Consider the following 16,580-nt stretch of genomic DNA (forward strand, 5'->3'; position numbering starts at 1 on the left):
CTTGCCCCCCCCCCCCACCAGCTTCCGCGACTCTTCTCCTGGCTCCTTTCCAAGCTGACCCAGCTCACGGCTCTCTCCCGATGAGCCGTCCACGGCCGTCTCCACTGTGACGTACGTGGCGGAGGCTGAGCAGAGCCCAGTCTTGGCCAGGGGGCTCCTCTGGTGCGGTTACTGCTTGTCCCCTGAGAGTTCCACGGGTGGGAAACTTGGGCCTCCTGGTGATCTGGGGAGCACCACCCGCTGGGAGGTCCCTGGGTGTGCACCCTGGAAGGAGGGGAAGTTCTGGTGGGACTCCAGTTGCTTCTTGAAAGAGTCACAAAACCCTGGGCCCAGCCTCGCCTGGTCCCTCTCCGGCTTCCCATTAGGTGATGTGACTTCTTCCTCTTGTACATTCTCTTGCCAAGTGGCATGGGGCCTTCACCAGAGCCCGTGCCATGCTTTGGAAGGTTCAGCCTCAAGCTGTGTGCTCAGCCAACCTCTTGTCTCATCGAGTTCGCCTGTCCTGGGCATTGTGTTATAGTCCGATCCCATGGCCCGCAGGAGGTCGCTGCCATGCCTCAGAACCCCGAGCTGTTCATCTGTGGCTCCTTCGAGGGTGTCCCCTTGGTTTCTCACCAGGCCCTGTGTCCTCCAATTCCATGTTAGTTGAGACCTCCACTAACTCAGACCTGGGTCTCGGCAGTGGCCTCCTGCCTCGCCTCCCAGGGCCCAGGCCTCTTCTACTCTGCTTTGCACACGAGAGCCAGAGGGAGCTTCCTCAGGCAGAGAGCGGATCAGGTCCTCCTGTGGTTTTGAGTCCATCCCGCACCCTGGTGGTCAGCAGGTGCGTCCCTACTGTGTCCTCCCCTTCAGGTCAGCTGTTCAGCGATCAGTTGACAAAGGAGGTTCTCCCCTTCTCCTTGGGTCTGTTCCCGGGGCATTGGGCCTGGGAACTTCTCCTTCCAGAGTCTTCTGAGAACAGCTTTGCTTTGCGTCAGCTCTGCCTGGAGGCCGAGCCTCTGGGGGCTAAGCTGGTCCTGGCCTCCGCAGGAGCTGCCTTCCCCTCGCAGTGACGTGGTAATCCCGGTAAAACTACAAACTTATTTAGAGTTTTCCTTTCTTTCCTTTTTCCTTCCCACCTAATGTTTCACAGCCCGCCGGCCATGACCCAGTTTACCTCACCAGCAGAGGAGTCAGCGTGGCCTGTGGAACGGTGGGGGCAGCAGCTCCTGTTCCCGCCGCGTGCTGTCTGCGCCGATCCATAGTGGCTTCGAGGGACACCCCCGTGGGACTTGTTCCACTCTCTGAGGACGAGGGCATTTGGACCTGTGTGTGGCATTTCTCCTTCCAGACAGCTGGCACTGGTGGCCTTGCCGGGGGTCCTGGATTTTGGTGTCTCCCAGTGAGATATGGCAGCAGGGACCTTCTGGTGGCTCCGGCCTGTCCAGTGATGGAGATGACACTCAGTGTCAAAGGCCCCTAGGGACCCGGTGATGGTGGCCACAGAGGCAGGTCTCATTATGAGCCCATCCTCCAGGTGGGCAAGGAGTAGCCCAGGGAGCTGCGTAGCTCGCTGCCCCCTGAGACGGACAGGCCCGGAGCATCTCCGCAGGGCCAGCCTCCGGGCCCAAGGCAGCAGGCAGGGGAGCTGGGGCTGCCCTGGGCTCCTCGCTCCCCTGCGGCCCTTGCCCAGGCTCCACCTGGAGCCCCCGGAGCGGCTCCCTAATGCAGCCACACAATGGACGCGCTGGCCTGTGCTGGCCTGGGCTTGGGCCCTGCAGTGACTCAGGCCTCGAGGGACAAGGTGGACCTTATCCTCTTTCCCATCAGATGAGGCCATTGTTCTCAGGGGTGGTACACTGATGGCAAGAGGAGGAGGAGAGGCTCAGGGACAGCAGCGGGAAGAGGAGCCAGCTGGTGCCCGCGTCCCGGAGGCGGGCTGCAGTCTGCGATCTTGTGCTGTCACTGTGACCGCACAGGTGGGGGCTGCAGGGCTGCGGAGCAGACCCCAGCGCCCCTCCACGCCGGCGCCGTGACCCTGGGCAGGTTACGGACACATTCACTGCTGCTCTCATTTGTTGTTGCTGTTGTTTTTATGTTTGGGGGTTTGTTTTATTATTATTATTATTATTTTGAACTGGGGCTTGAACCCAGGGGTGCTCTACCACTGGGCTGTGCCCAGCCCTTCTTATTTTTCTCTTGAGACGGGGTCTCACTAAGTTGCTGAGGCTGGCCTTGAACGTGCCATCCTCCTGCCTCAGCCTCCTGAACTGCTGGGATCACAGGCGTGGCCACCACGCCCGCCTGCCGCTCCTTTCCTCACGAGTGACGTGGGGTTAATCGGAACACCGACCTTGAGCTCATGCTGAGGAGTTAAACCACTAGACTTGTGCACCCTATTTATTAAAAACGGCGAGCATTTCTACCACTGCGTGAATCAAGTGCTCTTTACTGGGCCGTTTCACAGGAGAGGATGGCGAGGCCCGGAGCACGTGACTTGCTCAGAACAGAGCCAGCCAGGGCGGAGGTGAGATTCTGGAGGCGACCCCACACCCGCCATCTTCCCCAGCACCCCCCAAGCCACCTTTCTGTGCATTTTAGTGACCAGGGATGGGGGCCGGCCCCAAATCAAGGGTTAGCGGAAGGCTTCTGCCCTCAGGTCTTGAGAATCTCAAGCATGTAGGAGTGACTTCCCCTGGTGCAGCCAAGGACATGCGGGCACACAGCAGTGGGCAGGAAGCAGGGGGCGGGTCTCCTGGGCCAGGGGTCAGAGGATCACAGCACCCAGTGTGGAAGGAGGAGCCTGGGAAAGCTCCGTCACCTTAACTTGTCCTCACTGTCAGCATCTCCACGCTCCCCACCTGGGGCAGCCTGCTCATCACCAACACTACACCCCGCTCCCCTGGAAGGACCCCGGCCAGCGCAGGGCGAGCCGTGCCCCTGCCCGCCCCCAGGAGGAACCCGCCGCCCTTGCCCCACCGCTGCGGTCAGATCATCATTAGGAGCATCGCTGTCAACACGACCTTCCTCTTACCCGCTTCCAGGGCCCCTCAAAGCCTTGAGTCATGGGCGTGTGTGTGACCTTAATACCGTGTGGATAGCAGTGTCACTGAGACAAAAGCAACTCGTGTGCCTGGCTGGATTGTTTTCAAAACAAAAAATGTGATACTTTTGCAAAGGTCTTTGCTCCAAATTGGCACCACAGGAAGTCCCTCTATCTGTTTCCTGGCGCTTACAGCTGAAGGTCATCATGACAAGGTCAAGGGCTTCTCTGGGCGGGAGGACGGGCTACCCTCTCCCATCCGACCAAGCACGGGGGCACAGGGGTTGGGGCAGGGATTGCAGATGACCACAGCGGGGACCCCACTACTCCACTGGCTTTCCCCTGCCTCTGGCTCCAGACCTAATCTTACTGGGGAAGAAAATCCACCATCACCAGAGAACGGCAGATGTCCTACTGGCTGGGCACAGAGTTAGAGATGACCAGCAAGGCACACCTCCTCCTCCTTCGCTGGGCGCCTCCATGGACGGACAGCTTGCCGGTTGTGGAGCAAGCCCGTTCCTGAGCGGCACCAGCATCCACAGAGCTTTCTCTTGCTGGGACCCAAGACTTCCGCCCAGAGCCCCAGCTCAGCCTGGAAGCTCTGGAGAGCAAGTCTGATCTCTCCCGCCCCCTCGGCCGCTCAGCTGGAGCAGGCAGGGCATGGACGCTGAAGGGCTGCAGAATCCACCGCCCCCGTGGCAGGGGAGTCTGCGGCGGTTGGCAGTGCCGGGCGCAGCAGGCTGTACCCCTTCCAAGGTCAGGACTGCCCCACCTCCCGCCTCTTTGCTGCCTCGACTACCCCAGGTGGCGGGAAGAGGAGCTGGCCGGATCCACCTGGCTGTAGCTGCACACTCCCCAGGGCCCCATCCTTCCCTGGCATCAGTAAGTGAGCCCATCTCGGCCTGTGCGATGAGCTGGGTGCTTTGTTTCAACCGCGTCTTCCTCCTCACCCGCCTGACTCATTTGGCGAGGGAGGCAGCCCAGGGCATCCGCTGGCAGCCCCAGAGCCAGAAGTCCCACCACGATGCCAACCTTGGGGCTCATCTGAAGAGCCACAGGGCTCACCGACTCTGCAGTCCCCACCTCCCCGCTGAAGCCAGGCCGAAGAGCAAGTGCCCCTCCTCGGCCTCCGAGGTATCACTCCCGGGTCCCAGAGGCAGCCTGTGGGCGGACAGAGAGACAGACTGGAGGCGGAGGACTCGGGTCCAGCTCTGCCTCTTCCTCTTCCACCTCTGAGGCCCAAACCTTTGCTCTCTTCCCCTCCACCCTCCATCCCAGTTTCCTCCTCTGCAAAAGAGGGATAAACGCAGCCCATCCATCAACGCAGACCACTGCGGGGTCTCTACGCAGCAGCGAGGGACAGTGCATGGCCTGCAGTCCAGCATAGGGTCCACTCTCTGCGAGCACTGCTCCCAGCCCATCCCGGCACGTGCACCCTTGTCCTCGCCAAATCCCGTCAGACCCCAGCCTCTGCTGGCTCGCACTTGGAAGATCACAGTTGCCATGGCAACACGCAGCAGCTCAGCTCCTGGTCCCTGCTCCATGGGTCCCAGCCCTCGGCGTCCTGTGCCCAGCCTAGCCTCATCCAGCTGGGGCAGTAGCCAAGGCACTGGCTTATGTCTACAACAGCTGGCCCTTCCTCCTGGAGGTGACCCCGCCGCCTGGTGGGTGGACGAGTTTGGGACTCAGTTGGCATCAGGGGCTCTTCTCAGCTGGCACCAGCCCTGCGGTGCCCCAGCGCTGGCTTGGGTCTGCCTTGCTCTCTCCTTAGGAAGGCTGGTGAGGTCGGGCTGCGGTAGAGAGCCCCATCCTGCCCTGCCCCCCAGGTCCTCACCGAGCAAACCCCTGTCCAGCTCCCCATGCTTGGGCAGGCAAGGTCCGGGCGGGAGGGACATGGCCAGGGCTAAGCCCGAGGCATCCAGGTGCACGCACTGGCCCCACACGGAGCCAGCGGGTTCATCGGCCATAGAGAAGCTCCCCCAACGGAGCTGGAACCACAGAGGTGAATGGTCCCCCAGTTCTGGAGGCCACACGTCTGAGGCCAAGGCCTCGGCAGGTTCGGTTCCTGCGGAGGGCGGGGACTCTGCTCCGGGCCTCCCTCCTGGCTTCAAGAGGGGCATGGCAGGCAGCCTGAGATCCTCGGCCTGCAGAAGCTGCACCCTGACCTCTTCCTCCTCCTCCTCCTCCACCTGTGCCAGCCCCGGGTGCATGTCTTCCTGTGTCTAAATTTCCCTTCAACAGGGACAGCTGTCACCCTGGACTACGGCTCACTCTAGTGACCTCACTTTAACTCAATTATCTCCATCAAGACCCTATTTCCAAATAGGGTCACCTGCTAAGTCACCTGAGGTTAGGACTTCAGCATGGGCGTCTGGGGGACAGGATCCAGCCAGCGACACTGGCCGTGTGACTGTGGCCAAATCACATCACCTCGGGGGCCTCAGAAAGTCATCTCGAAAATGGAGTGAAAATGAGAGCATCCTCAGGGGCAGTTGGAGGATTAGAGGACGACGTTGGGAGCTGGTGGCCCGGGCCTGGCTGCAGTCGCGTCTGTGAGCCCAGCTGCTGGCCGGGGAGGCCTCCCTCGGGGGTGAGTCCACTGATCCCTTTACCGTCAGGAGAGGGAGTGAAGGGATGGGCGCAAGGTCCCCTCCAAAGCTTCTGGGGGTTCATCACTGTGCTCCGCCTCATGGCCACCCCAGCGGAGCTACGCGCCTGCCTGTCACTCACTCACTGACCGCAGCAATGTCCTCAGCCAGCGCTGTGTGTGTTCCATTCCGTTAATTGTGACGAAGATGCTCTGATTGTCACTTTACAGACGAGGAAGCTGGGGTTCCAAGAGGCTTTCCCGGAGTGCCCGGTGCAGGGACTGGTGGATCCGGGTGTGCGCCCTGCGGCAAGGACGAGTGCCAGGAGCAGCTCTGCCTGTTCTCGCCTGAGCAGGCTCCACCAGGCCTTGTAGCCAAAGCCCCGGCCCCCCACAGCCCGTGGCCGGAGGAGACCTCTCGCTGGCCCGTGCTGTTGGCGCAGGCGCTGGCAGCCTCCACGGCACCGGCACGCAGCCTCTGGTGATGATTTTTTGTATTTTTATCCTCTCTTCCCTTGTCATCGGGCTATTGGCACGCGGCGACGCATCCCTCATACGTGTTAAATATATATGCGTCTCGGTGCGTGTGTGCGCCTTGCCGGTTATATTTATGCAGTTCCTCGGAGGATTAATTTAGCCAAATAACTGAAGCTATTTAGGTAGCTGACATTCACGCTGGGTAGGGAATGCAGGAGCAGGCTCGGCGAGGCCCTGGCTCTGCTCCCAGGGCGCCCAGGACTCCGTTTCCTTGAACCTGGGGCCCAGCGAGGTGGTGAGTGAGGAGCTGTTAGTTCAAGGTGGAGCTGGGCCATGTCAGAGGCGTCCAGAGGGCCTCCAGGTGTCCCGCCAGGAAGGCCTTTCCTCATGAAGCTGATGCAACTTCGAGCTGATTTAATGAATCTGAAGCTCTATTGGCCGTGGTGTTGATGGTGGTCCTTTGTCCCCAGCGTCCCTCCCTGTGGGTGGCTTGGTGTTAGACGTCCTGCCCCTCTAGTCCTCCATGCTCTTCCTTCCTCTGGAAACCACTCTCGCTGTGCCTGGTGGTGGTGGGGCCCGCTGGGATGGCCGCGGTGTCGGTCTTTTCATTGGCTCCTGGGTGCTGTCCATGCCTCTGGGTGGCCCTGCAGCATCTGCCGAATGGCATGGAGGGCCTTCTCTGGCGGCCAGATCCCCCTTACCTGCTAGAGGGGCAGCTGGAGGTGCAGCAGCCCCAGCCTCGACAGAAGGGAGTCTGATCGTAAATACCAGCCCCCTCGCCCTGTGGCCGGAGCTCAGAGCCCTGTTCTGCCCCCTCACCTTGTCCCCAGGGTCTGCAGCCTGGTCGGCCTCTCTGGAGGTCTACTCCATGATGCTGGTAACTGGCTTCCTTCTTCGAGGTCCTGCAGGTGTGTCTGGGAGCCCCTTCAAAATAAAGTCTCCGATCTCAATTCTTTGCTCGGGGTCTCCTCCTTGGAAACCCAATCTAAGACGAGGCAGGGTGGCTGGGTTAAGACCTGGGCTCTAGGGTCCCCCATCTTTGAATCCTGCTTTAAAGGCACCAGGAAATCATTCACGCTGCCCACGCCTGGGCTTCCTCGCCATCACCGGTTCAGTAATTGCCGCACCTGCCCCCAGAGGCTTGCCCGACCCACCAGGCTCCCCTCCGCCCCTTCCTCTGGCCCCGTATCAGGCTTCAGGCGGGTCCCAGCTCTCGTCACCGTCTGCACCACGTAGGTTCTGTTCTTTGTTGACTTTTAGATGCTCCTTCCTGTGGACGTCCCGCCTCACCTAGGTGGGCTCCGCAGCAGGGGGTCCCAGTGCTGGTGGGAACAGCACCTCAGTGGACAGTGCCCGAGACCTCTGCCCGGTATTCGCCCGCGCTGCTCCGGACGCCGTAGGTTCCTGTGCATCCAGGCCTGTTTGTCCATCCCAGCTCGGGAGCTGTCGGGTCCACTCTGCCCTCACTCAATCCCGCTTCTCGAGAGACCTCCCAGGAGGCACGTCCTTAGTGGGAGGCTAACACCTGCTCGAGGCCTCTCGGCTTTCAGCTCCTGTCCTTCCCCGGGGCCCCACCTTGGCCAGCCACAGAGCAGGAAGGCCAAGGAGCCAGCTTGGGGCCTCCCGGCCCTCTGCTCCCGGGGCAGTGCCCACCCAGCTGCTCCTCCTTCCCCAGAGTCCACTCAGGCCCACTCACCCTAAGGCTCGATGCCGCCTCTCAAGATCTTCGTGTGGCCTGACTCGAGCTCCTTCGGCCTCCCTCGGCGTGCCTGGGAGCGTTCTGGAAGGAGCAGAGGGAAAAGGCGAACCTGCTGGATTTCACGGTGTTAGAAACAACGAGCAGGCAGGTGCAGGCTGGGCAGGAGACCTGAGTCCACCGACAGGTCCGCGGCCTCAGGGAGACCCTGCTGCCTCCCTGTGCCTCAGTCGCCCCTTCTGTGCTCCGAGGCTCATGGCGGGACTGTCTGCGGGCACCTTCAGCGCAGCGGAGGGCCACCCGCGGAGCAGCGGGCCCTGCCAGGTGTGTTTGGGCAAGGTCCCCGCCCTCTCCACCCTGCAAGGTGGAGCTAGAAGGGACTGGACGTCTGCAGCTCTGGCCTTAGAGGAGCTGCTGGGAGTCCCGGGCTGCCACCCCGCCCCTCAGGACAGGGCCTCCCCAGCCAGCTGTCCACTGGCTGTCACTTACATACAGCGCCCGCCCTGACCTGGATCAGGTGGTCCCACTTGCTCGGGGTGCTGAGCTCGCAGCACGTGGTTGCGCCTGGTCATTCATCTGGGATCAACACCCAACCCAGCTCTTACGGAGCCCCAGGAGGGGTGGGTTGTGCCCCCCACAGCCCCTGTCCTGCTCTCTACCTGGTGACAGGCCTGGGGAGACCCCTCCTCTCAGGAGGACACCCCCGGTTTCCCCCCATGGTGCCCTCCCCAAAGCCTCCGGGAGCCGGGCTGTGTGACCCCCTGGGAAATCCTAGTGCATGAAGAGGCCGGTGCCCCATCCCAGGGGCAACTGCGCTTCCCGAGAGCAGGAAGGAGCGAGGACAGGCCAGGGTGCACCCAGACCCACGACGCTCAGGCTGCCTCAGGGACGGTGCCGGTCCTGCCCTCAGTGACGCCTGGAGGACCCTCTTCAGGAGTGACCGACGGGGCAGCAGGGGGCGTGGGGAGGCGAGGCTTAATTCCCGGCTGCAGAGGAGCGGCTCCTGTTGCCCAGATCCCAGCTGCGGGCTAGCCTGGCAGGCTGAGGCGGTCCCCGCAGCCCCGGGCGGGGATTTGCTTGAATGGTGCGCGAGCCAGGTGGCTGAAGAGGGTGTTAAGCGATGTTTATTACAATCAATAAGTCGAGGCGCTGCATCTGATCCAGAGGCGGAAAGAGCCGCCAGCCCAGGCTGCAGGGGAGAGGCAGCCACGGCAGCCCGAGATGAGACGCAGCCAGTGGGGTCGCCCTCTCCGGAGCCTGGGGCTCGCCTGGCCTGACGTCCACCCTCCATCCTCCACCCTCTCCCTCTGGGGAGAGCAGATGGTTCTGCTTTGCCCCGTCTGGAACTGGTTGGCCAGCAGAGCTAGCTGCAGCCTGGAGACCAGGTGGCCACCCAAGGCTTGTGGACTCAGAAGGAGGCTGTCCTTCGGTGACTTCTCTTCTCGTGGGTGGGTGGGTGGGTGGGTGGCTTCATGCTCTGCACGTGGGACAGGGGGCTAGAGATGAGGAGATGGAATCCTGTCATCGGAGGCCCACAGCCTTGAGCTGAAGGGGCCCCACCAGTTTCAAGAGCACAGCTTTGGGGCCAGGAAGTGCTGGGTTAGGGACAATCCGCTTTCTTTTTTTTTTCTTTTTTTGGAATCAGGGATTGAACCCAGGAATACTTAACCATTGAGCCACACCCCCAGCCCTTTTTATTTTTTATTTTTTATTTTGAGACAGTCTTGCTAAGTTGCTTAGGGCCTCACTAAGTTGCTGAGGCTGGCTTTGAACTCGAGATCCTCTTGCCTCAGCCTCCCAAGCTCCTGGGATCACGAGTGTGCATCACTGCACCTGGCTGAGACCCCTGTTCTTCAGGTGCAAAATGTGGGGGACAGTATCACCTGCCTCACAGGGTTCTCTAGGGGGAACACAGTCAGCTTATGTAGAAGTACTGGACACCAAGGCTGGTTGTGGTCAGTACTCAACAGGCAGTACTGTGGGAGACTGAGTAACGGTCCCCAAAGGTGTCTCCGTCCCAGTCTCAGAACCTGTGACTGTTACTTTCAAGGTTAAGGGGACTTTGCAGTTGTGATCAACTCAAGGACCTTGAGAAGGACAGATTTTTCCGGATTTTCCTCTTGTCCCTCGGTGCTCACAGGGGAGCCTTATAACAGGGACACCGCAGGGCTCAGAGTGAGAAGGTCATGTGGTCAGGAAGCAGAGGGAAGCCGGCAGGAAGAGACCAGATGCTGCACAACGGCGCTGAAGATGGACAGGGACCACAGCCAAGGACGCAGGCAGACTCGAGCTGGAGAGTAGCGCAGGGGACAGACTCCGGAGTCACCAAGGGACCAGCCCTGAGCACACCTTGGCCTCAGCCCTTCCAGATGGCCTGACTTCTGACCTCCCGGAGGGCAGGAGAGTGGCGTTCGCTGACTCAGGCCCTGAGCCTGCCCTGGTGCATGGAAGGAGCTGCAGGAAGCCAGCATGTCCCTGAGGAGCAGGTCCTGAGGCTGCAGTGACATCCGGATGCCCCCCAGGACCCCTTAGGTGGTGCAGGACACCCCTTGACCTTCTTAGAGGGTGGAACCCTGACTAGAGAAAGCTTTCCTTGTGCTCACTTGGCATTACCAGATCGGACCAGGTGGGTTAGGCCCTGGGGGTCAGGGCCCTGGACTGTGCATTTAGCAGGACTAATCCGCAGAGCTTGTCCTGTTAACAGGCACCTTTGTCCTGGCAGGGGCCCAGGGGCGGGGTGTGCAATGGCAGAGGCAAGTTCTGGGGAGCCCAAGAGTGATGTGGAGAATGGACAGGAGATCCCGTGCCAGGGTTAAAGGTCAGAAGCAAGGATCCCTGGTGCAGAGACACCTGACCTGGTCCAGGGACACCTGACCTGGTCCAGGGACCTTTACAACCCACTGGCTGGGGTCAGGATGGGTCTTAGACCTCAGGGTAGAAACGCCCTACTGAGGCTCTGTGAGCTCCAGCCATCCGGAGGGAGGCCCCGCAGGGCCACATGACTGGGGGCGTCTTCCTTAGAGTGCTCCTCTCCGAGGCTCCTGCCTGGCCCTGTTCGGGGTCTGTTCTGTGCAGGGCGGGGCTGCTCTCCAGAACCACGCAGCTGAGCCAGCCTCAGCTGGTGACTCAGCCTGGTGGGAAGCAGGGTGGCAGTTTCCCTCTCCTTCGCCTGTTCTGGGTGGGCTGCCAGTTCCCTGGAGGCTCCTTGCCTGCCCCGTGGAGGGCTGCAGGGGGAGGAGGGAGGGTGGGTGTTGAGGACGGAGGGAGGCGAGTGCTGGGTGCGCCATAGAGGGAGATGCCGGAGGAGCGAGGAGGGGCCGCCAGCACGGATCATTCTAGGCCAAACGCGGCTGCCTGGGTGAGCCTCTGCAGGACCTCCTAGGAGCACGTCCAGAACATTCTGCGGAGACCCAGCCCCAGAGACTCCGGCTCAGTGGTCTGGAGCAGGCTCTGCATTTGTGTTTGCAGGCAGTGGGTTCGGGAACCGCCAGTTTACCTTGCCGACAGGGACCTGGTGGGCTTGGGGAAGAGAGAGAAAGGGGAGTAAGGATGGGGTCAGGAGGATGGGGAGGCAGAGGACAAAGAGCAGCCCAGAGGAGACAGGACGGCCGGAGGAGCTTCGGGAGCCTCCGCAGGCCCCAGGCACGTTATGTCTCCCTGGAGCCCCAGGAGGCCACACCATCATCCCCACCCTCCAGTCCAGGGTGGTGAGGCCTGGAGGTCATGTGACTTGCCCAGGGCACACAGACAGTGGTGTGGGAGTTGATGGCTGCATACTGCCCACATTCATGGTCACATGCCATCAGGGGGGCCCTGGAGGGCTCGTGCTCACCAAGACGATGGCACGGAGGCGATGGGACCGCTATGCCCTTGTCCCTGGGAGAGGGAACCAGGTCCCCCGGCAGAGTCTGGCCTCCTGCAGCTCCCAGTCCTCACTCTGGCCTCAGGCTTCTGTGGCCCCACCAGGGGCGTGAATTCTTACTGTCCCAGGTGGATGACCCTGGGAACGCCCCAGAGCCTGGGCCACCCTGCCTCTCGCTCGCCCCCAGCCCTGCCCGGGCACCATCTCTGCCCTCTCACCGGGCCCCTGAACAGCCCGCTCTTGGTTGAGGTGGCAGCTGTGCGTCTCAGGGCCCCCAGATCCCAGCACCTGGCTCGCCCACACCTGCTGACTTCCTATAGAAGGTCCCCACGTATCCCTGTGGCTTTGCCTCTGGGGACAGACGGTGCAATAACCCTCCTCTGATGGAGAGCAGGCGGGACCAGGAAACTACCTGTGGCCCGACTGTCTCATCTCTGAGCTGCCCCTCTGCCCTGCTGGTGCCCACATGGGCACCACCTGCTCCGCCACAGTCCGGCAGGAAATGGAAGGGAAGTGTCTTTAGAAATCAGCTCCAGGTCCTCATCCTCCTTCCTCTCCTCCTTTCAAGGAGAGAAATGTTGAAAGCGCCAATTTCACACAGGCTGCTTTTACACCTGTCTGAGCCCGGTCTGGAGAACTCTGCCCACCCCCGGCCTCACAGCCGGGAGGAAGAAGCCACTGCTGTCACTTGGAAACCACCAACACAGCTTCATCGGCAGGCGGTGAGGCCCTGACAGGAGGCTCTCCAAACACTCGACAGCCTTCCAGCACGCGCCTAGCCCCGAGCGCATTCGCGAACCTGAGAACGGTGGCTTTCAAATGATCCTGAATATTTTAAACTTCTTGGACATCTGTTCCATCCCAAGGGACGTGGTAAGAGCTGTGTGCTCCTGGGAGCTCCCCGAGAAAGTCATTTCCCTTGGGGGTGGCAGCTGATGGCTGCTTCCCTGTGGGAAAGGACAGTTCGTCTGCTTGAGGCAAAGCAGGGCTTCAAGCCACGTACGCTCTGCAGGACCCCAAGATGCCACTTCTGACCCCAAAGAATGGGAAGCAGGGACTGCACAGGGATGGCGCGCCTGTGTTCACAACAGCGCCATTCACCAAGGCCCAGGGTGGAGCAGTGAGCCGTTGTCCATCAGGGGACGGGTGGGACCACAGAACGTGGTCTGTACCCGCAATGGAATATCACTCAGATTTTAAAAGGAGGGAGATTCTGGCACACACGACAAGGAAGACGAACCTCGAGGACATTAGGCTAAGTGAGATAAGCCAGTCTCCGCAGACAAGCGCTACAGGGTTCCACTTGTGAGGGACTCTGCCGCTGTGGACTCACAGAGGTCAGATGATGTGGCGCCAGGGGCAGGGCAGGGGGAGGCGGGGCTGGGCAGAGGAGGCGGGGCTAACTGGGGGAGGCGGGGCGGGGCAGGGGAGGCGGGGCTGACTGGGGAGGCGGGGCTGGGCAGGGGAGGCGGGGCTGACTGGGGAGGCGGGGCTGCCTGTCAATGGGGATGGCCTCAGTTTTGCAAGATGAAAAAACCCAGATCAGTTGCCCAGCAATAGGAAAATACTGAACGCCACTGACTGTACCCTTAAAAGTGATGAAGGTGGCCAATTTTATGTTGTTTTTCTAACCACAAAAGCATTTTTTAAATGTAGATGCTATTTTAACATGTGTTAACATTTTTAATGCAGAAAATTATAAAGACAAACGCAAATAGAGGCTCTTAATGCCCATAATGTGGTCTTCTTTTGGGGGGGGCGGTGGTACAAGGGATTGACCCCACCGCCTAATGCTTGTGAGGCAACTGCTCTACTACTGAGCCACATGCCCAACCCTGGGTACTCTTATTTGACATTTATAAAAATAAAAGTAGTATACATAACTGGTTAGAAATATCTAAGATGGTAGAAGAGCATAATTTAGATGGACTTTAAAAAGTGTACACAGGGGCTGAGATTGTGGCTCAGTGGAAGAGCGCTAGCCTAGTGAGGCATTGGGTTCCATCCTCAGCACCAAACAAAAATAAATAAAATATAAGTATTGTGTCCATCTATAACTAAAAAAAATGAAATAAATAAATTTTTAAAAAACGTACACAGGATTTTTCCTGCACCACTCTGGGCCTTGTCTTGGGGCTTAATAGACCTTCTAGATCTTTCTCAATCCACACATCCTGCTGACTGCTCTTCCTGGTACTCCAAGTCTTCAAGGAGGTCTTTGCTTTGAGTCTGTGTTCTAGGCCACGTGACTCATGTGATAATTCATTCAATCTTTCTGGTGAACTTCCGGGCAGGTCCATCTTACTGAGAAAGGAACAGGCCACAGAGGTGAAGTCACCTGCTGGGGTTCATGTACCGGGCAAGGGTTGGAGCAGGTTTTCAAATCCAGGAAATTGGTCCCAGAATGGAGGTCCTGGCTAGCCACCAGATCCAGGTATTTTTTTTGTAGAAATAAGCTAGATTTTATTTAGCCAGTCCGTGGACATGTAGGCTGCCTTTATTCTTTTGCTGTTATAAATAATGCTGCAAAAATGTTTGAGTGTGTGTGTGCGTGTGTATGTCTTGTATCTAAATACAAGAATGAGCCTATAGAGGAAATTCCCAGCCAGGAATAGATGGGCTAAAGGGTTCGTGCATTTCAAAATTTGATATTATCACCAAATTGCCCTCCAAAGCAGTAGCATCGATTTCCGCTCCCACGGTTAATGGATGAGAGGGCTGGCCAGAGTCTCTTTGAAGTGCACACCCGAGAACATCACAGGAATACTGGGGAGGGCGACGGTCTCCTTGAAAGAGCTGGCTTCTCAGGCTTCGGCGATACACTGGCCGCCTGCCTTGGGGAGCTCCTTAGTGGGGCCGGGGCCTGGTTCTGGAACTGGCGTCGGCACCCCCCAAATCCAGGATGGTACAGAGATGGTACCAGTCACGGTGATCTAATGATGCCGTTCTGAATGCAGATGTGCAGGCCAGCTGCTCAGGTGACAGGTGATGCCTGGGGGGAGACAGGAGGAGGATGCTGAGACCTCCGGAGGGGACAGTGAGCCTGGGTCAGAGGATGCCTGGTTTTAAGTCACAGCTCCCCATAGCTTTCTGGGTGACCTTGGTCAAGAGACCCTCCTCTGGAGCCTCAGTTTCCCCTCTATAAAATGAGGGTGGTACCAGGTGCTGGGTTGCCTACCCCTTTCCAGCCTGGCTGTTCTGTGATTCTGTGGTTTTCAACAGAGACGGCGATTTTCACAGGCCTGTCTTAGCTGCAGGTATTTCCATGCAGCCCAGGGCAACAGGCAGCGCACGGGCCCCAGAGCCAAAATCCAGCTCCAGTCACGAGCTGTGTATCCTCAAGCAAGTCACCAAACTTCTCTGAACCTCAGTTTCTTCATCTGAAGGTAGGAATAAAAATAGTTACACACAGGGACGTTCTGGAAATTAAAGGGTTGGCGCCTGCTCTGCACGTGACCAGCAGCAATCGCCCAGCAGGCACGAGCCACGGCTACTGCCAGTGCCAGTGTGGTTTTCTTCTTTCTTTCCATGCCCAGAGGAAGGAGGATGCTGGCTTCTTCTTGGACTCTAGCTGCCTGGCTGGTCTTTACACAGGGTGTCCCCCTCAGGCATCTTGTGCCTTGAAATCCACCTGCAAACAAAATTTCCAGAGTTGTGTGCCCTGGGCGTCTTGGAGAGAGGGGAAGACATTTGTAGCTGCAACTAATGTTAGCAAAGGGTTTGGGGGTCCACAGAGAGGAGATAAGGCAGGCACACCATTTCCTGCCCCAGCGTCCTCAGTGCCCGGCCAGGCCCAGGAGGCAGAGCTGGAGGAGTGGTGTGAGGACTCTGACGGATGTCCTTGCTCTGCTTTGGTGGAGAAAGTAAGTGACCCATGGACCTGGGGTCAGGGTTGCCTCTTGCACCTAATAGCCAGTGTCCTTGGGCAAACAGCTGTGTTCTCTGACCCTCAGTCTCTTCCTCTCTAGGATGGGGATATAGTTGCTTTGCCAGGCTATAGTAATGGAGACCAGGGAAGAGAAGGTTCCAGGGCAGGTGCTCAGTGCCTGTGAGCTTCCTTCCCTTCCTGCCTGGAGTTCAGGCAGCCCTGCGAGCAGAGCCCTGGCTGGGCACTGTGGGAGTCAGCGGCAGGCAGCAACACAGCCCCTATCCTCGGGAGCTCCCAGTCCAAGGGCACAAGGGGCCTTGCCCTTGGTGAGCTGTGGCTGTCACAGATGCCCTTTGTCTACACAGGGTCCTGCTGCTCAGTGTGGCCTTGACCAGCAGCAGCCCAGGGCTGGGTTAGAAGCGCTGGGTCTCAGGCTCATGCTGAAGCAGCACTTGCACCTGGCCAAGATCCCCAGGTGACTGTGTGTGTCCCAGTGTGAGGCACCAATTATCCTCTTCAGTTCAGGGCCACCCTGGGCTCCCTCTCCTGCGTCAGGGGCAGCAGGGGATGAAAGTGGCTACCCCAGACCACACAGGAGCCTGGAGACCTCCCTAAGGGCCTCCGGTGTCGGGTGCCATGTCTCCCCAAGCCCCGCGCCTGCTGTCCTATGATGCAGCGAAAGACCCAGGTCGCTGGAGCCAGCCCGCTGGTAATGAGCCAGATCCTCCAAGCAGCCCCCGCTTGAAGGCGTTTAGCGACATTTGCTTGATCCTACTTTAATAACCTGCCGGCCCGCGCGACAGACGTGGCTCACAAGTTGCGGAACAGGAGGGTCATTCCTTATGATTTTTAATAAAGAGCTTTTTATAACCAGCATCGTCAGTGCTATTAACATGCCGCGTGTTTAATAAGACCACACAGTAACAAGGGGCCTGTCTCCTTGCTCACGTGGAAGGAGCACCGTGACTTGTCGCCTTACCACATCCACCCGGCCCCTGTGCTTAGAGTCGCACGCGTGAGACCACCAGCCAGACACGTGCACAGCCTCTGCTGCCTGGGCAAGGGACA

This window comes from Sciurus vulgaris, assembly GCF_902686455.1.
Source record: "Sciurus vulgaris genome assembly, chromosome: 1".
NCBI classification, from domain to species: domain Eukaryota; kingdom Metazoa; phylum Chordata; class Mammalia; order Rodentia; family Sciuridae; genus Sciurus; species Sciurus vulgaris.